Consider the following 20,158-nt stretch of genomic DNA (forward strand, 5'->3'; position numbering starts at 1 on the left):
GTATCTAAGGACACACTATCTAGATGGTTAAGGTCTACGATCACTATGGCCTACGAGTCCCTCCATTTGAATGTGCCTCCTAACATTACGGCACACTCTACTAGAAGCGTAGCTGCCTCAGCGGCCTTCTCAGCTAGGGTGCCGTTGGAAGATATATGCAAAGCGGCAACATGGGCCTCTTTGTCACCGTTTATTAAGCATTATAAAATCCCTTCCTTTTACGAACCTCAGGCAGCCTTGGCACGTACGGTGCTACAGAAGGTTATCTGAACCAGCACCCGTTCTATTATGGGGTTCCGTGGGGCTCCATCCGCTCCCACCCGAGGCAGTTAGCTTGGGTATGTCCCATTACGTCACGGATGCCCTCCCCATACACTGGAAAAAGAAACATTGGTAGACTTACCGTGAAGGGTTCTTTTTCAGGTATGGGGAGGGCATCCGGCCCACCCGCGGATGTGGAGGTATCTTCATGTGGGTGGCGGAGTAACTCCTAGGGACACAGTTTTGGCTATCCCTTTGTCCTTCCAATCTGATACTCTTCATTCTCTTTTCCTGAGGTCCAGCGTTTTCATATTACCTAATAGTTATGCAGGCTTGCAGTGTTTTTTCCTCTCCTGTCGCTCTACCAGACCAGAACTGGGTATGAAGGGGCGTATCGGACGGAGTAGACTACCTGCTGCAGTTTCATTGGCCCTGTCTTGGAGCATGCAGAACTGAATAACCCATTACGTCACGGATGCCCTCCCCATACCTGAAAAAGAACCCTTCACGGTAAGTCTACCAATGTTTCTTTCTCCAGCTTCCTGACCTTCACAACACCTGAAGGTACTTTTTCCTTATCAATCCTGGACTCTGTTGTTCACTGGATGCCCACTGCAGCATGGCTCAGATCCCACCGCAACCTTTTTTCTTGTCCACCCCAGGAGAACCTGCTCTTCCCTGAAAATAGAGGTCCTATCTCTGCAATTATCTCCTCACCATACAGAGCCCTGATTTTATTCCAGCGAAGCAGAAAGCTGTATTGCTTCACTGCCTGTGCCCTGAAGGCCAGAGAATATATAATCATTTGCCCTTTCCTGCCAACTTGGATTGATTGATTGATTAAGTGCCGTCAAGTTGGTGTAGACTCTTAGCGACTTGGAAGGGGATGCCAATTCTTATGAAGCTGCTCTTCAAGCCTTAGATGATCATTTCAAGCCTGCTTTGAATGTGATTGCTGAATGTTACAATTCTATTCTAGATCCCAACTGTATAGTGAATCTAGTGATCAATATGTCGCAGCATTGCGTGCCTTAAGTGTAACCCGTGAATTTGCCAACTTTACTGATTAAATGATCAGGTACGTTATTCCACCCATAAAATGTCAGTATAATCCTTGAATTGTTTCTAGTCATTGACTGAAATAAAGACTGAATGCTTGAATCTCCTCCATTATACAAACATATAAACTGTACAAACTGTATCAGTTTTAAAATTAGTATCAGTTTTTCTATCATTGTATAGAGATCCTGCCTCTGTGTTTTGAACTCCAGTAACATCATTTCTTCCATGGGGCTTAAAAACAGCAAAACCCTGGTAAAAAAGGCAATGGGGCTGTTCATACAAACGTGGTGGGTGTGGGGCAGGGTTCAATCTGCCTTCCCCCAGATGACTCATTGCAGCCAGGGTGGTGCACACGCCACATGTCCACATGATGACCAGTGCTGCTGGGAGCAGCATGGATAACCCTCCCAGCTGTGCTGGTAAATAGAGGCTGGGGCTTGTCCCAGCCTATGTGAACCCCACAGTGCACCAAGTGCAGTGCACTGGGGGTTTCCTCCAGGGGACGGGCACTCTAAGCAGCTTATGCTGACACACCCTTAACCTCAGCAAAGAGCTGAGCTGTGGCACTGGGTCTGGTGCCTCAGCACTGCCGCCCCTGTGGCTCTCATGGGCAGTCAAGCTGTCTTGCAGTCAAGCTGTCTTGGCTGCTTGTGAGAACAGCCTCAACGTGTCACATCTATTTTGCTGCAAACCTTCAAAATGGGATATTTCAAGTTTCCCCAGAGTAATGTTCCATCTGTCTATGGGTTTTCTAAACTGATGGCCTGGTCATGCTTAAAGAGCATAATGTTTTTCCACACCTGTGATTGAAGCTCTGGTTGCTGGTGCCACCAACTTTTATTACAACCTACCAGGGAAGGAATCGGCTTGTGTGCAGCAAGATACGTTCTTCCGGCCCAAACCACTGACTGGAAAAGAGAGCGGCCCTGAGAACATAGGTGGTGGCCTTTCCAGCTGTGTGGCATCCACTTAACAGCAACTTGGCAGCGCCCGGTGCTGCTGCGCCCAAAATCCGCGCGCGTGTTGTGTTTTGTACACGTGTGCCTGCACCTCGGTCCATGTGAACCAACCTGCCAGGTACTGCTCTTATCTCTCAGGAGTCCGCAGCGGAGGAGCTGACGCGGCAGGGGATCCTCTCCTTTCGCGGCTTTAATAACCCTCAGCGACTTTTCTCCATCCGTCTCTCCGCGTCTGTCCCAGGCGGGAGCTACGCCGACTGGAACAAGGGGCGGGTTGAAAGGAACTCCCTGGCCAGGCCCTCTCTGAGCCTCCAGAAAGGCGGGCAGGGGGAGGACTAACGAAATGGGGTTCTGCGTCTTTAAGAGTCCCTTTGTCTCTGAAACATCCTTATTTACCCTCCTGTGACTCAACCAAACTTAGCCCCCACTCTCCCCCTGCGATTCACAAAGCCTACGGATGTCACAGCTCCGGGGTGGAGCCAATGTATTGCCTGACTCCTCTTCTGAGAATCGCTCCTGCCCTAAGCTTCTGGTCTGGAGACTGAGGCTAGGATTTACCAGCTCCGCAAGTGTCGTAAACTAGTCATTCGTTAAACAGAGAGTGAGTTCGTTCATCCCAGCTACGCAGTTAGAGCAAACTGTTTTAGAGAATCTTTTGAAATCTCAAGAAAGGGCCCACATAATCTGGCGCGTCACTAGCGTAAATCTGTGAGAGGTTCCCGCTCTTTCCCGTTACGTATATGGCGTTAAGAAGAAAGAACCGTCTGAGAAAAAACTCGTGAGCTCCCGTGCGCAGCTGGCGTAAACTGGATCACTGAATGGCGAGTAGACGTACGACACCACCAGCCAGGGGTGGGGAAGAAAAAATGTGTGGCGTGCGATTCGGCCAACCACAGTGCGGGGCGGGGAGAGATTGGCAGCCAATGGCGGGTTGGAGGGGGCGTGTCAGGCACCGGTTGGGGTGTCTCGCACTTGGTGACAGCTCGCGCGTGCTGATGATGGCGGTAAATAAAGGGGCCGGAGGGGGGAGGGGGCTCTACCCCCTTGGGGCTTAGACCCTAAATGGGGGGAGCAAAAGGCTCACCCCCGGGGTGGTGAGGGGGGCTGCACATGCGACCCAGGGAGACTGAGGGTAGGGGGGCTTGACCCCCGAATTGGGGTGGGAGGTTTGGGGGACTCCACCCCTTTGAGACTCAAATTCTAAATAGGAGGTTGGGGGGCTCTGCTGATCTGAGCCCCATCTGCTGCTGTGGAGGGAATTTCGCCTCCCCGTTTGGCCAGGCCGACAGAGGGGAAGAGGTCCTGACCCCTCCATTGGAGAGGGCTTGAGGAAAATTCTTGGCTCCTACTCCTTCAGCACCGCAATAGGCGATCTGAGAGATTTCACACCCCGAAGAGGGTGAAGAGGAGGAGGCATAACCCTCCACTTGGGGGGATGGGAGCCTGCCCTGTGTGAGGGCAGAAAAGGGCACTAACCCTGCCACTTGAAAAGGAGAGGAGAGGATTTGCCGCCTGTGGCTGAACAGGCAAAGACCTCAGCAAACAACGGATTTTAAAAAAATGCTAAAACAGATTTCATGCCGGTTGGAGAATCCGAGGCTGTGGGGTCGTGTCCACTCTGGGAGCTGGGAGTATATCAGACCCGTATGGTTGCTCAGGGGAGCCTGAGGGCTCAGGCAGGGAAAGGGAAGAGGGTGTCGTAACACTGAGTTGGGAACAATGTAGAAATTAAAGTTGAGGGATCCTGGAAGAAGGCGGTGTAAGGGGAGCTGGAATTAAGAGCTGGAGTGTGTGGTGTGGTTGCTGGAAGCTAAAACAAGAGGCTGTGTATGTTGATAGTTGTGAAATATATAGGGCCCTCTGTGGCTGGAAAGCAGAAGGAGAGTTCAAGGAAGTACTGTGATAGCCAGCCTGGAGCTAGGGCTGTCAAGAGGAATACTAAATAGTTGGGGTGTTAGCATGGCCAGTGTGGAAGAGAACTAGGATAGCAATGGGCCAGAAGGGTGGTGCATATTGGTGTTGCTAAGCTGCGTGCAGTTCTTTGTTTGCGTGAAGTAAGATGCTTAGGTGGTTCATTGCAAGTATGGTGTTCCCAACTTTCCTCTTTTTTTCTAGAGCGTCGTGCTCTGAATCATTGATCTATTATTACTTAATCCCATGGCATCCCTTCCTTCTGCTCCACGTTAAGTACCTTTAATATGAAATCAGTTTGAGGTTGTACCAAAGTACTCTTGAACTTACTGCTATTACATGTATAGTAGTGCTGTGGAAGTTATTCCAAAGATAGAACAGTATGATGGAACTTGGCTGTCCCTGGAGTTAATGCAAATGAGGACACTTAGCCTTACAGGATGGGTTCAGCTTTTGTAATAACTCCTCTGCAAATACTGTTTGTCATATAGCAACTAAGCTGCTGAAGCTAGTGCTGTTCCACTGCTATCATATGTAAAAAGAATGGAATGATGAAGACATGCATTTTATATAGTGCTGCTATGTAATGGTGTGTGTTTTTCTAATTCTATAGATGTTGCATATAGTGCCATATTAAGGCTAAAGGAAAGTGCTGGTTTTGGTTTTTTTTAATACGCATTAAAGGCTTCATTGCATGTGAAAGAAGTGTGAACTTGTTTTCTGAGAAGTTCACTGACTGTTGTACTGAATAGACATAACTTGTATTGGTAATGTAGAATATGAACAATCTTTACAGTCACTACCATATGTGATTGCAAGGTTCTTGCTATTTCAGAATGTGTTGGAGTCCCCCCCCCCCGCCTTGAGTGAGAAGGAAGCAAGAATAATTGGTTTACTTTATTTGAAGGTTTCCATTTTTCTTCCCTGCACAACATTGCTATTGGGGGAGGGGAAGAGTGGGACTAAACTCATTAATTCTTTAAATGGTGCAGAAAATAACAGCAGAAGTAGCAAGTTAGTCATCTCTAGTTCTCTTTATTGTCCATATGCTCTTGAGAAGCTCCATCTACTTCTTTGGCCACATTAAAATCTAGCTGTAGTGTGAGAAAATAAAAGTAATTTCTTCTTCCCTTTTTCCGCTCTGTAAATTTAAGTTTAACTTAATGCTAAAGTGCTTGAAGGTATCCCCCCCACCCACTCCTCTTTTTCTTCTTACTAAACTTTGGTGACTGTTGAACGAACATGACTGAGTTCAGTTGAGCTATGAACTAAAATCTTAAATTCAGTAACTTGAAATGGTCAAGTAGGACTCTTTAATCTATGCATTTTTAACCTAAAATGCTGCACATGAAAGGACCAATGAGGATTTTGTGCTGCATTTTGAAAGCAGTGCAAAAGTTATAGAAAAATGGATTCCACTCTTCAAATTATTATCTTGTGGTGCAGTTGTTTTGTGATTCAGCATATGTTTGGTTTGTATATATGGCATAGTTTAAGAAGCTATAACACTATTTTAATGGAGGTAGTATCAATGTATTACTTTTCTTTTCTGCCATATCACTTAGCCACATGTCCCATGCCCAACTATTTTAAAATATAAAACTTTGAATTGTAGTACTAGCCTCATGTTTTTGTGTACTTTTTAAAAATTAGCCATGGTTGTGGAGAAACAAAGGATGAGTCAATTTAAAGCACAGAAAACACATTTTTAAATGGAAAGTTTTGCAAGCTTACTCAAGTAAAAAGTTCCCAGGCTTTTCCTTTTTAAAAAAAGAATCACGTGAAATAATTTGACTTCATTTGTGAGTAGACTGGCTGAGCTGCTGTGATGTCAAAGAAATCTGGAGGGTAGATAAGAGAGATTGTGGAGGAACTTAGGAGTTTAAGAAAAAGGACTGAAAACGTGGGGGAGCAGGTTCTATAGAGAGCTTGTGGAAGGGGATTGGTGGGAAACAATAGATAGTTTGTGGCTTGAAAAAGGAATAGAAGGAGCACCATACCAGTGGAGTGAAATGGAGACTAGGACCCCCCCCGTCAGAGTATCTATATATTTCCAATTTAAATACCAGTTCGACCATCAGTTCACCTAGACATGAGTTGCCACATAATATTTTGGAGGAAATTGTTCATACAGCTTAGGGACAGAAGGAGCCAAGTGCTATTAATAAGCAAAGAGGATTAAATTTCTGATGTACTCTTATATTTTGTCATGGGTGCTCTGTCACCTTTTGATGGTTGTTGGGTGTTCTGTCACCTTCTAATGGTTGTTGTCTTCATGTGCCATTGAAGAGAACATTTCAGACATAACCTACAGAAATTAAGGGCCAAACTAGGTGATGTGGGGAATTATTATTATTATTATTATTATTATTATTATTATTATTAATTACAATTATATCCGGCTTTTCCTCCAAGGAGCCCAGAGCGGTGTACTACATACTTGAGTTTCTCCTCACAACAACCCTGTGAAGTAGGTTAGGCTGAGAGAGACGTGACTGGCCCAGAGTCACCCAGCTAGTATCATGGTTGAATGGGGATTTGAACTCGGGTCTCCCCGGTCCTAGTCCAGCACTCTAGCCACTACACCACGCTGGCTCTGAGACTGCATATTGTGCTATTTCCCCACCACCAACAACTTGCCCTTGGAAATAACCATGTGCAAGGAGAGGTTGAATTGAGACTGAGTGCTTGGGGAGGCTTAACCAGGGGCGTAACTACTATCAGGCAAGGGGAGGCAGCTGCCTGGGGGCCCCCATGCCTCAAGGCCCCCTCCGAGGCAAGTCACATGACTATATATTGTGAAGTGTGTGTGTATCAGCGAGGGGCCCATTTTAAAATGTTGTCTCTGGGCCCACTCCAGCCCTGTTATGCCCCTGGGCTTAACCAATCAGCTGGGCCGCCGAGACACACATTCCATGGCACACCCAGGAGAAATATATATATAGATGGTTGGTAGATGTTGGAATTCAGGTAGAAAAAGGAGTTGTGGAGGGAAAGATGGAGCAAAGAGTCCCAAGCAGTTTTAATAACTACTCAGTCTACTGTTTCATGCATGATGCCAAAAGGAGTGACTCCCACCAGTGGAGATTCAAGGATCCCAGCTGCAAAGGTTCTGCCAAAATGGCAGGCAAGAAAAGCAATGGGCTGCTGGCTTGCCACCAGATTCCAAGGTCTTTGGCACTTGCATGCCCACATTTAGCAAAGGGGAGCACAGGGTTTCCTAGACAGTCAGGCTCAGTGGCTAGCTCGCAGCAAGTCCATGAAAGGAATGTCCCTCTGTCAGTGATTTCTCTGGACTCTAAAGTCCTGAGGGTTCTCAGCCAGTCAAGAACAAGAATTAACCCACAGCAGACTCATGCAGAGCGTGAACCAAGGACTCTTACGATTCAAGAGCATCCAGGGCAGTCTTGGGCAGGTTTCCCCATGGCAAAGCCCCGTACAAGGAATATTCACAGATAGTGATTTCAGCTCAGCTTAGTGGTTCTGGGCCCCTTGACCTAATGTTCCAACTTAAGGACTCAGCAATTCAGTGAGGCTATTCACACAGTAGGAGGAAATCGGGCTTGCGGAGGCTAGCCTGATTTCCTCCCACCGTGAGAACCACTGGGCTCAGCTGCGAGCCCGGTGGTTCTTAAGCGCATCAACTGCTTATGTAGCCGGGCAGTTAAACCCGGGTTTTTTTGCTTGTGAGTTGCCATGGCTACTCACGAGGAGACCCCCCGACCGGGAGGCTGAAAAGCAGCCTCCCGGCTCGGGGGTCTCTCCAGCATGCCCTGTGCACTCGCGCAGGGCATGCTGGAGCTTCCGGGGGCCACGCGGCTCCCGATCCCCCCAGCCGGTTCTGTAACGAAGCCGGCAGTCATGTGGGCAGCCGATCCGGCCGCCCAGGGCTGCTGCCCTACTCATCTGTGGGGAAAGCGGGCTAAGCTCGCTCTCCCTGCTAACCCCCTCATGGCTCTTTGAGCTCAAACAGGCAGCTCAAACAGGTTTGAGCTCAAACAGGCAGTCTTGTGGGCAGTAGAAGGCAGCTTTTGCTGTCAAGCTCTCACAACAAAAGACTGGGTGCTGGGGTTCTAGAGTAGAGGCATTTTATAGGTTTTGGCCCTCTGCAAGGTTCCAAAGGTGGGAAAACAATATAAAGAAGCAAAACGCAATATTAAAAAAACACAATACAGAGGAGAAGGTTTCAGTACAGAATCTTGGAGGAGATGTATGGATTGGACAGTCATTATTAGGTTAGCTCTTTTGTACTGAATCTCATTGTTTGCCTGGACACTAGCATTGATTGCATGGTAAGGTTTATGGATGTTAAAGTTCCCAGGGTCAATCTTTTGTTTAGGACCCCTGACTTGCCTTACTCAGAATATTGCCCTTATAAAATATGCAAGGAATCCCTTGATTAGGTATGTCACCAATCTGGACACAGCTTACATTGGTTAAGATATGCATGACTTAGCAGTTTGCCCCACCTGGGGCTCATACCCCTTCTTAGTGTCAAACGCCTGTCGGCATGGGCTCCTGCTCAGCCTTGTTCAGGTCAGAGGCCAGTGTTTCCAAGATGGGAGCGGGGCTGTCTGGCAACAAGAAACTGAGCCCTTTTGTGCTCTAGCACCATCTTGGATGGTGCATACTGAGCACTGGGAAATGTAGTTCTTTGTGCTTTTCTCATAGTGCTCTATGAGGTAAGCATGGGGAAGGACTATACGTCCCAGCACTCAGTGTGCACTTTCCAAGATGGTACTGATACTTGGCAGTGCTCAGTTTCTTTTAAAGCACTTCCCCTAGCTGAAGGCACCTACAAGTCCTCTTGCCAGCTCTCCCGTGGCAAGTGCCCCCGGCCCTCTGATGAGCAGGGTACCCATCAACACATCTCCTCACTAGAGGTTTCATTTTCACTGCCATTTCTGAGAAGGTAAGGAACAACAGGAATCCTTTCTGAGCCTCAGAAGATGGCTCCCACTGTGCTTCTTAGCCTCTCAATATCCCAGTGCAAATGACAGACCCACTTCTGCCCTGAACCCTCTGCACAAGAAAAGGATTGAGGGAAGAGAGGGGATTGGTGCTGACTACAAATAATGGCTAGCTAGTGAGCTAAGCCTAAACCTGTGGTTGCCTGCCCTCCACTCCCAGCACTGGGGAAAGCACAGCACTGCATGGAGGGAAATAGCTCTCGCTTTCAAGGTTTTGTGCCAAAGTGACTGTCACTTGAAAAATAATGAAGATCACTGCCCTAAACATTTCCCAAGCCAGCTGTTGTTTTACAGAGTGAAATCCATGATTGTAACCATAACTGAAGAGAGGAAACACTTGCAGTCTGGAGTTAATATGGGTTACTATCTGTATAGTGTCAAGATTTTGGCCCCCAAAAAGGAAGCTGCTGTAGGAGGGGAGGTAAACAACTTCCCATCCAGTTGCAGAGGAGCAACAGGAGAAGGATTGGATATGCTTTCATCTCTGCTTGTAGACTTCCCAGAGCCACTGTGGAAAGCAGGATGGTGACCTAGAAGCCATCCTTTGGTTTGGTCCAGCAGAACTCTTCTCATGTTCTCTGTGGTTATTTTCTGGTTTTGCATCCTATTGAACTTCAGCTTCACAGTAAATGTTGTCTGACTGGTTGTCTGTCAGACTGCTGGTCTCCTCCTAGCCACTGGTTGATCTGTAATGATGTTACAGATGCCTAGAGAAGAGTTGGATTGGCATGGAGATAAGTAGGATCTGGAAAGAAAGATGAAAGGAAGTATGGAGACCTAAATGATTTGTAAACATGCAGGCAGGGGGAACGCATGAACGCAGCAGAAAGAGGGAGAGATTGATCTTTTGGATCTCTCAGTGGCTTTCAGTACCATCAACCATGGTATCTTTCTGGGTCACCTGAAGGATTTGGGATTGGTTGGCACAGTTTTATAATATTTCTGCTCCTACCTCTTAGATAGATTGCCAATGGTGTCACTTGGAGACTGCTGCTCTTCCAAGATTCCATACTGTCTCCATTGCTTTTTAATATCTACATGAAACCGCTGGGAACGATCATCCGGAGATTTGGTGCAGGGTGTTATCAATATGCTGATAACACCCAAATCTGTTTCTCCAAATCACCATCAGGAAATGGCATAACTTCCCTAAATGCCTGCCTAGAGGTGGTAATTGACTGGATGAAGGATAACAAACTGAAGCTGAATTCATATAAGATGGAGGTGCTGGCTGTGGGCAGGTGTTGGGGGAGAGGGTTTAGATCTGCTTGTTTTGGGTGGGGTTACACTTCACCAGAAAGAACAAGTTTGTAGCTTGGGAATACTCTGGGATCCAAAACTCTCTCTGGTTTGTCAGGATGAGTCAGTGGTCAGGAGTGCTTTCTGTCAGCTTCGGCTGGTACCACTGTTCCCTCTAAGGTCCGCGACTGTGCACCTGTGCACAACAGTCTAGCTCTCTGCTCAGTTAATTTTAAGAGCCATACACTCTCAGCCTCTCGCCCTGTGCTGCGATGGCTGCTTGTATCCTGCTGCAGTGCCTCTCTGTTTCTGCACCTTCAAAATGGTGCCTGCACTATTGCTGCTGTGGAGGAGGTACAAGTGAGAATGCTCCCACTGCTGCCTTTTTCCTTTCCTGTTCCCTCCATTGCCATGTTGGCTCCTGTGCAGCCAGAGCGGGAAAATTTTCACTCTCGTGCAAGTGAGAGAACTGACTCTACCACTGGCCATGGAAAGACCCTACTGAAAATGGTGATGGGCATGCATGTGTGCCCACTACCATTTCTAATAGGTTCTTGCCATGGCCAGAGTGAGAGAATCTGTTCTTTCACTTGCATGAGAGAGCTGGTTTTCCTGCTCTGGTCATGGCAAGAGCAATGGAAGGAGGCTAGAGGACTGAGGAAGGAGATGCTGTCATAGTGGTGGCAATAGTGAGGGAGGAGGGAGGAGGAGACACTGCTTTCACTTTACTTCTGGTGTGCTGTGTGCCAGGGAGAAAGGAAGGAACTCCTCTGCTCAGTGCAGCTATTTCTCTCACCCCTGTAGGGTAGAGTAATAGGCATGTTTTAGAAAGGGAGCACTGCATTTTTCTGCACTTAAGCTTGGAAGAGAGATTGGGAACTTTGGAAGCTTGCCTCTTCTTTTGTGATTCTCAAGAACCCAGAGTTTGCTTCTGAGTGTAAGCTTGGAGAACTTCATTGACAGTGTTAGCAGGGGTGCATATAACACCCCTGTCATGTATAATGTCATGTATAAAATCCCACTGAATTCCTTTTAGTACTAGTTTCCACAGAATTCCTTGGATTTGCTTTCTCACCATACAGGAACCTTCCAGTTTGACCTGAAATGTTGCATTAAGTAAAATATAGAGGCAAGTGTAACAGGCTGGGTCAGGAAAAAACCTCTTGCCTTGCTTGAAGGTAAGTAATGGAGAACTTAACAAGAACTTGAATTGAGATAAGATGGTCCCAATATGAATCAGCAGTTCCTAGCAGGAAATCAGATTTTCTACGCAGCTGAAATATAGCATCATGTTGTTAGTGTTACTATATTAAAAAGTACAGCATACTTTAAAACCGCTCATAAACTTAAATGCATGCCAAGCATTAAAGAGACCCAAACCTGAAAACAACACATTCTTCATAAGCAAGTTATTTGTCACGTATGATTTGTCTTTAGCTGATTTGAAGTCACAATTAAAGCAGCTGCACTCTTGGCAGCTACCAGATGTTTCAGCTGGTAGATTCCATTTAAATCCCATTCAGGAAGGCCCTATTCTGAATGAACGCATGTGCACACTGCCTTGATACTGCTGCCCAGAACAAAATGCATTCCACACACAGATGAAAAAAATTACAGGGAACAGTGACTGGTACGTCAGCTACACCCATTTCTGGAGGTAAACGAGCTTAAAACAGTGGTGCATAGTTTAGTAGCCTCCAGGCTTGATTACTGTAATGCGCTCTACGTTGGGCTGCTTTTGTATGTAGCCCAGAAACTACAATTGGTGCAGAATGCGCCAGCCAGACTGGTTTCTGGGATATCCGGAAGAGACCATATAACACCGATTTTTAAAAGAACAGCACTGGCTGCCAGTATGTTTCAGAGCAAAATACAGTGTGCTGGTTATTACCTATAAAGCCTTCAATGGCTTGGGGTCCAGGGTATTTAAGAGGGCGTGTTCTGTCATGAACCCTGCCACCTATTATGATCATGTGGGGAGGTCCAGTTATGGTTTCTACTAGCTTGTTTGATGGCAACTCAGGACTGGGCGTTCTCTATGGCTGCCCTAGGGCTTTAGAATGCGCTCCATGTCAATATAAGAGCTTCTCCATCTCTGGCTTCCTTTAAAAAGACCCTTAAGATGCACTTGTTTTCTGAGGCTTTGAATTAAAATATTTTAAAACTGTTTTAATTGTGTGTGTTCTGTTTTATAGTTGCTGTCTTTTAAAATTATGTACAACACCTAGGGATACATATATCAGACAATCTATAAAGATGATAGATAAATAAATGAGACTGAGAAAAGAAGTGGAAAAAGCAAGAACGCTAAAAGGATTAGTAGAGGAGATGAGATGCTGAGGGCAGTGGGGACTTGTGGTAATATATTGAAGGGGCAGTTAGGTGTAGCCTTCTAGATGCAAGTTAAGTTGCTGAGATAACACAGAATACTCTTTGGAGAAGCTATTTTGCATGGAACAAGCAAGGAGCTGAAGGGACTGTTTTATGTGGATGGAAAATGATGTTGGAGAGGCAAAGGGGATGAAACTTCACAAATTTGTTTTAAATTACTATTTCTGCAAAGTATATTAAGCTGCTTGGAGGAGTATTTAAAATATTTATATCCCACCCATCCAGTACAGTTTTGCTTGAGGCATATTAATTGTTTTATTCACAACAATAAAACAATTACATAATTCCTGTGGTTGTGTGGGGACATTACATCTCATAGTGCTTAGATGTGGCTAAACTTGCCCCAGAATCTAGAAAACCCCCAGAGCATTTCCTACAATCTTTTGTGGGTTTCAAGAAGTTAATTGTTGTGAAACAAACAAGAGTATTTAACAGTGCATTAGCTTATTATTTACTACATTTTTAATGGGAGATGATAAAAATGATAACTTGCTGCATGGTGCCTACACTTTGTGATGCATTAGTTAGATACATTTAATAATTGATAACTCAGTTCCTATATGCTTCTCAGACCATTCTGTGATCAGGGCTGGGCTTGGATGGTACTTGTGTTAGATGCCACTGTATTGATGCCCTTGTGGCAGGAAACTGTGATGTACATGCACATACGGTATAAAGAAGAGCATGCCTCAAACAGAAGAAAAATCCTCATAAAATGTGTGCCTTTTATGCATCACGCTGTTAATCATAGAACTATTGCCAAGCAAAAGGAGCAGAAGACTTTCATTTTAGTTCAGTCTTCGGCCTCTGTATGTTATGAACTCTGGTTGAATTCCTTACTTCTGTGGATGCTTCGCATTTAAGGATTGCGAAGCATCATATTTTTGATATTTTCTCATTTGATATTTGCTCACTTGAATTTCTTCAGTACTGTTATCTCAGCCACATCAGGTTTTGTTGCTATTTTCTTTTAGATTGTCCACTTCACATGATTCTCTGGACGCATTGTAACCACTTTCAAAGCTTGGGAATGATGCCCCCAGCCCTTGGGCAAGCTGATCATATGTACTAGCTGCCATGCAACAGGTTCAACATGTAGCATGTATTGGCAAGCATTAGAAAAACGATCAGAATCTTGTGCATCTTTAAAGACTAACAAATTTATTGCAATATGACTTTCCATGCAATATGACTTTCTAAAATCCACTTCATCTGATCCATGAAATGTAATCCTCAGTAAGCATGGTTATAGAGGGGGGGAAACATGGCTATAGAGGGAAAACAAAAACAGGGTGTTAGATGGTAGGAAATGTAAGGGACCGAGTCCTGAGGCTAGCTTTAAAGTATTATGCCAGCACAGTTGAGTCAGTATAGTTAAGATGAAGATTTTCAACATTCTGTCATGCCATACACCACCCCTCCAAATTCGGTGCAAATCCATTGTAAAATGGCTGTGGTATAGCAGTTTAAGTTTTTACCTCCTAAAAAGTGGTTTTAAAGTTTTGGAGACCCTTTTTCACCACAGATAATGCATATTTTTAAATGTTTGATATCTTTTTAGCATTCCCCAAAAACTCAGGTCCATAAGGGACTGGTGCCTTTTGCTGGTTTGAAAAACAGTCTAGTGATTTTGAGTAATTATTGTTCAAAATCCCCATAATAACACGGAAAGTAACTAAGGGAAAGTTAGCTAAGAGCATAACTGAGTCTGCCCACTGAGAATTCTGAATTCAAAGTTGGGAGGGGCAAGTCCTGGCAATTTTTAGTGAGTGACTTCCTTATTCTGAACATAGATGCCTGATAAGGACAGTCTATGAGCATTCTGGCACTTGTATAGTTAAACAACTATTTCTCCTCCTCCCTTTCTGTTCATGGGCATTTGTTTTCTCCCTGTGCACTCTTTCTCTTGCCCCCGCCAAAGTGGGGAAGCAGAGGCCCTCAGCAAAGCTTGAGATAAATTACTAGAAAGTAAGCCCATTGATTCCACTGGAGCTTACTTCTGAGTATACACACATAGAAATTGGGACCAGCAAATATCCTAGGCAAGAATGTTAGTTCTCTCTCTCTTTTTCCCTTCCCAGCCCCTCAGCAAAGTATAGAAAGGGTGAACCCCATTTGTTTCTCTGGGGCTTCTGAGTAAAAATGTATAGGGTTGGGACCAAGGACTCTATGCTAGAAAGTTCCAAAGAAGGAACCTCAAGGAAATCCTAAAAACTATTCCTACCCAGCACCATCATTCTGGTGTAGACTTCTCTTGAACATGGAGGTTCTATATCAGAGCCGGTGAATATGGAAGCTTCACTTGGTCATGCTTAGGAAATGAAGCCTCTATAGTCACAGGTGGTTTGGCTCTCATGTGGGACCTCCCATGTTCAAAGGCAGTCCACACCACAATAATTTGTTGGTTTTGGTAACTGAACCTGCAATTCTATGTGCACACCTAGAAGGAAGTAAACTCTATTACTTTTAAAGTGTACTACTTTCTAGACAGAAGAAAAAGAGACAGACACTAATAAGTATTGTTAAAACATGTCAAGCTTTATTAAAAGAGGAAGAACCACCAAGGCCAGAAAAGCTCATATCATCTCCTCAGAGTTCAACTGTAGCAGAGAACAGGCCCTGGAGAGGTGTTGGGTGGGTGGGGGGAGAGCTGCTGCTCAAGGCCTGTGTGAAAAGAGGAGAAGAGGAAGAAATGTCTTCATATAATCTCATATAGGTTTCCATCCCAAGTTGGGGTTTCAAGATAGAGGAGAGCTTTTATTTTCTAGGGGATTCATAAAGCAGAGTATGAGTCACTATGTATGGTAAAAAGGGGCAATTCAGAGGGATAAGGCCTACTATTTTAGTCAGATTGCCTTAAGGCCACAGTTTCTTCTAAGGTGTGCATGTGTGTGTGCACACATCAAATCCCAGCTCCCTGCGCAGAAAGAATCTGCATGGAGAAAGAAAGTCTCTGCTGCACCCGCCACCTCGTTCCTCCCCCTCTTTGGCCAGGAAGATTGCCGAGCTTTCCCTGGCTGGGTTGCCGCCGCCTCTCCCCCCGCCTCCCTGACCTCTTTCTCCTCCAGTTCTGGCTGCAGATCTCGTGAAGACGGGAGGGAGAGAGAAGGATGGGGGGAGGCAGCGGCAGCTCCTCCCCACCAGCACCAACCTCCCTGCCCCGGCAGCCCAGATGAAAACCAGAGCTGGGGGCCTGGGGGTGGGAGGGGGAGGCGGCTCCCCTCAAGTCTCCATTCAGAGCTGAGGGCAAGGGGGAGGAGGATGGGGGCAGTGGTGACTCCCCCCATGGGGCAGGGGAGGTAAAGTTTTTTGCAAAATCATTGTGAGAATGAGTGTGCATGAGTGTAGTGTGTGTGTGTATGTGTATGCGTGTGAGTGTGAGTGTAGTGTGTGTGTGTGTGAGATGTGCACACACTGCCTCAATGCTGCCACCCAGGACAAACCTCCCAACTCACTATTTTAAAATATTATAGGGAACACTACTTAAGGCCTACCACTATTTTGCTGATAACACCATCCTGAAGGAAATCTTTAGCAGGAGAACTGTGAGATTTATGGGAGATCTCTGGGAAGAGAATCTGTAGTTTTGGACACGGTTGTTTAAGCATTTGTTATTTGTAATGATCATTGGTGTATGTGTGTTAACTAAAGAAAAAATTAAGTACAGATTTAAATGAACACAAATTATCTGCTTGTTATTCACTACTCACTATTCAGTGATTATTCACTGCTTATGCACCCACACTTTGCCTTGGTCTTTCAGTTGGACATTGGGCTGGGGAGGGATGCATCCAGGCAGACATTTAAAGGTGCAGTTTCCCTAAGCACTTCCTAGAGATGCCCTTGATGATTTCTGCGTGATGCATCTCTGATCAAGGCAAAATGTGGGTTCATCGAGCCTCATTTCAAAAGCCATCATCATACACCAGACAGTACAAAGTCTTTACGGTGGCACGGAAGTTAGATGGGCACTTTAACTTGCCATTTCCTTTTTTTTTAGAGCATGAGTGAAAATGTAAAGCATCTTAAGCCAAAGGTTTTTGGATCACTGATATGATAAACATGGCAACAGTTCACAAGAACAGTTATAGATGATAACAACCTGCTAGCAATGCTAAGTTAGTTAATTCTGTAATGTGATTTAAAAATAACAACTTTGTATCTGTTAAAGCCCATGGATATGGTGTCAGGCCTCTTTATCAATTCAGGTTCTAGTGCTTCTCACTGTAGTCTCTTCTAGACATTTTTCTGTTGAACTGTAAGATCTGTAGTGGTGTGTCCTGGAAGGTTCAAATGTTTTCCCTCTGGTTTCTGAAAGTTGCTGTTTCTGACGTCAGATTTGTTCTATTTCTAAGAGACTAGACTTTTCTGTAGATAGCAGAAGGGCACTGTTAGCACATAAAAGCATATATCTCATGGGAGGAGGAACAAGTGAGTGGGCCTCTATTAGTACAAGTGATGTTATTAGTTCCTGTAATGGTGTTGCCTGATACCACCTTAAGTGGTGCAGTGGCGAAATGCTTGACTAACAAGCAGAAGGTTGCCGGTTTGAATCCCCGCTGGCACTGTAACGGGCAGCAGTGATATAAGAAGATGCTGAAAGGCATCATCTCATACTGCGCGGGAGGAGGCAATGGTAAACCGCTCCTGTATTCTACTAAAGAAAACCACAGGGCTCTGTGGGCACCAGGAGTTGAAATTGACTTGATGGCACACTTTATACTTTATAATGGTGTTGCCTAAGTAGATATGGAGACAGAGTTGGGATTGGGACTTTGATAGGGACTAGTCCCTGTGCTTGTGTGTCTTATATACCGTATTCTACGGACTATAAGACGCTACAGACTATAAGACGCATCTTAAATTTTCATCCAGTTTTTGAGTTTGAGCTTTCCTGCTTCTCTCACCTCCATCTCCCCTCCAAGCCCTCCCACAGAGCCCCGCTCTGTCCTTTCCCTCCTGCCAGCAGCAGCGAGCCCACGTTGGTGACCCGCAGCGGCGGTGGCTGCTGCTAGTTGTTGCTCATCGCGGCCGCCAGCAGGGCCCGCCCAGGACCTCCTTCACCTTGTGCCTCTGGCGGCTCCTGCAGGCTGGCGCTCGCCTGTGTGGGCTCGTGCCGCCCCTTTCCAGGCTTGGCTGCAAAAGGCTTTAAGAAGCCTTTTGCGTGCGCGCCTGCAAAAGGCTTCTTGAAGCCTTTTGCAGCCAAGCAGGGAAAGGGGCGGCAGGGAGGTATCCTGCCACCCGATTTTGGAAAGGAGCCCATCGGAAAAGTGGTTTACTTACCCCTCCCGCGCTTTCCCCACTCCAGCGCAGTATTTCCTTTACAAATCGGGCGGCAGGATACCTCCCTGCCGCCCCCTTTCCCGCTGGGCTCCTTTTAGAAATCGGGCGGCAGGATACCTCCCTGCTGCCCCTTTCCCTGCTTGGCTGCAAAAGGCTTTAAGAAGCCTTTTGAAGCCAAGCCTGGAAAGGGGCGGCAGGGAGGTATCCTGCCGCCCGATTTGTAAAGGAAATATTATGCCGGAATGGGGAAAGCGCGGGAGGGGTAAGTAAACCCTCCCCCGCCCTTAATGGAACCCCCCACCCCAATCCTTCCGAACCCTTCTTCCTTCTCCTCCTCCTCTCTTTCCGACAAGCGCTAAACTTTCAACTTCTCCCCGGCCAATCGGAGTATAAGACGCACCTGAATTTGGGGGGATATTTTTCAAGGAAAAAAGTGCGTCTTATACTCCATAAAATATGGTAGTTTATTGTTGGTGGTGAGCATTATTATTATTTATTTGATTTGTATACTGCCCTTCCAAAATGGCTCAGGGCGGTTTACAATTAAAACAAACCACTAAAACAGTAAAGAGCTAAAACAAATTAAACACAATATAACAATTAACAATTTAAAAACATTTTAAAACAATTAAACAATGAGTGATTAAAATACCAAAATTGAGTTTTTAATTGAAAATAAACCAGATATTAAAACCCCCACAATTTAAGAAGCTGAGAAAGCTTGGGTGAAAAGATAGGTTTTCAGGTGTTTTTTGAAAATTGCCAGAGATGGGGAGGATTGTATCTCAGCAGGGAGTGCATTCCACAATCTCGGGGCAGCAACTGAGGAGGCCTGTCTCTGTGTAGCCACCAAACGAGTTGGCGTTAACTGGAGACGGACCTCCTCAGATGACCTTAATGGGTGGTGGGGCTCATAATGAAGAAGACGCTCTCTTAGATACCCAGGACCTAAGCCGTTTAGGGCTTTGTAAGTTATGACTAGCACTTTGTATTTTGTCCAGGAACCTATTGGCAGCCACTGTAACTCCATCAGTAAAGGAGTAACACTGTCTCTCCGAGATGACTCAGAGACCAACCTGGCTGCTGCGTTCTGAACCAACTGAAGTTTCTGGACTACGTACAAAGGCAGCCTCACGTAGAGCACATTACAAAAGTCAAGTCTGGAGGTCACCAACAGATGTACCACTGTTTTGAGGTCATTGGTCTCGAGAAACGGGCACAGCTGGTGTATTGGCCAAAGCTGATAGAAAGCACCCCTGGCCACTGCCTCAACTTGAGAAACCAAGGAGAGGTGTGAATCCAGAAGTACTCCCATACTGCGAACCTGTTCCTTTTGGGGAAGTGTGACCCCGTCTAGAACAGGTAGATCAAAATTATCTCTAGAGTTCTGACCCTGCACAATAAGTACCTCCATCTTATCTGGATTTAGCTTCAGTTTATTCTCCCTCATCCAGCTCATTACTGCTTCCAGGCAGGGATTTAGGGAGGATATGCCAGCTCCTGAAGAAGTTGACATGGAGAAGTAGATCTGGGTGTCATCAGCGTACTGTTAACACCCAGCTCCAAATCCCCTGATGATCTCTCCCAGCGGTTTCATGTAGGTGTTAAAAAGCACTGGAGAAAGTATGGAGCCTTGAGGGACACCATACTTAAGCTCAGATTTTGAAGAGCAACAGTCTCCAATTGACACCATCTGGAATCTGTCCGAGAGGTAGGTGCGGAACCACTGTAAAACAGTTCCTCCCACCCCCAACTCCCTCAGACGTTCCAGAAGGATACTATGGTTGATAGTATCGAAAGCCACCAAGAGATCCAAAAGGACCAATAAAGTCACACTTGCTCTGTCAACTGCCAATTGGAAATCATCCATCAGGCCGACCAAAGCAGTCTCCACCCCATAGCCCACCCAAAAACCAGTTTGAAATAGGTCTAGATAATCAGTTACCTCCAAGACCGCCTGGAGCTGAGGGGCCACCACCTTCTCAATTACCTTGCCCAGCCATGGGTGGTTGGAAACAGGCCTATAATTGCTCAACTCTGAGGGATCTAATGCAGGCTTCTTTAGAAGAGGTCTAATGATTG

At 45.8% G+C, this 20,158-nt stretch overlaps 1 protein-coding gene across 6 annotated transcripts in view; it reads left to right on the plus strand.

Annotated features, from left to right (window-relative positions):
• Positions 1-2,731: 2,731 nt before the first annotated feature.
• Positions 2,732-20,158, plus strand: part of USP49 (ubiquitin specific peptidase 49) — a 90,309-nt gene continuing 72,882 nt past the window's right edge. For 2 of the 6 annotated variants that reach the window (XM_053246174.1, XM_053246183.1), the window contains exon 1: positions 11,485-11,580. The gene's annotated coding sequence lies outside the window, so the exon portion shown is untranslated. Of the gene's footprint in view, positions 2,884-3,192; positions 3,287-11,484; positions 11,581-20,158 lie in introns of those variants that run through there. The other 4 variants (XM_053246179.1, XM_053246178.1, XM_053246175.1 and 1 more) reach the window with 4 other exon arrangements.

This window comes from Hemicordylus capensis, chromosome 4 (assembly GCF_027244095.1).
Source record: "Hemicordylus capensis ecotype Gifberg chromosome 4, rHemCap1.1.pri, whole genome shotgun sequence".
NCBI classification, from domain to species: Eukaryota; Metazoa; Chordata; class Lepidosauria; order Squamata; family Cordylidae; genus Hemicordylus; species Hemicordylus capensis.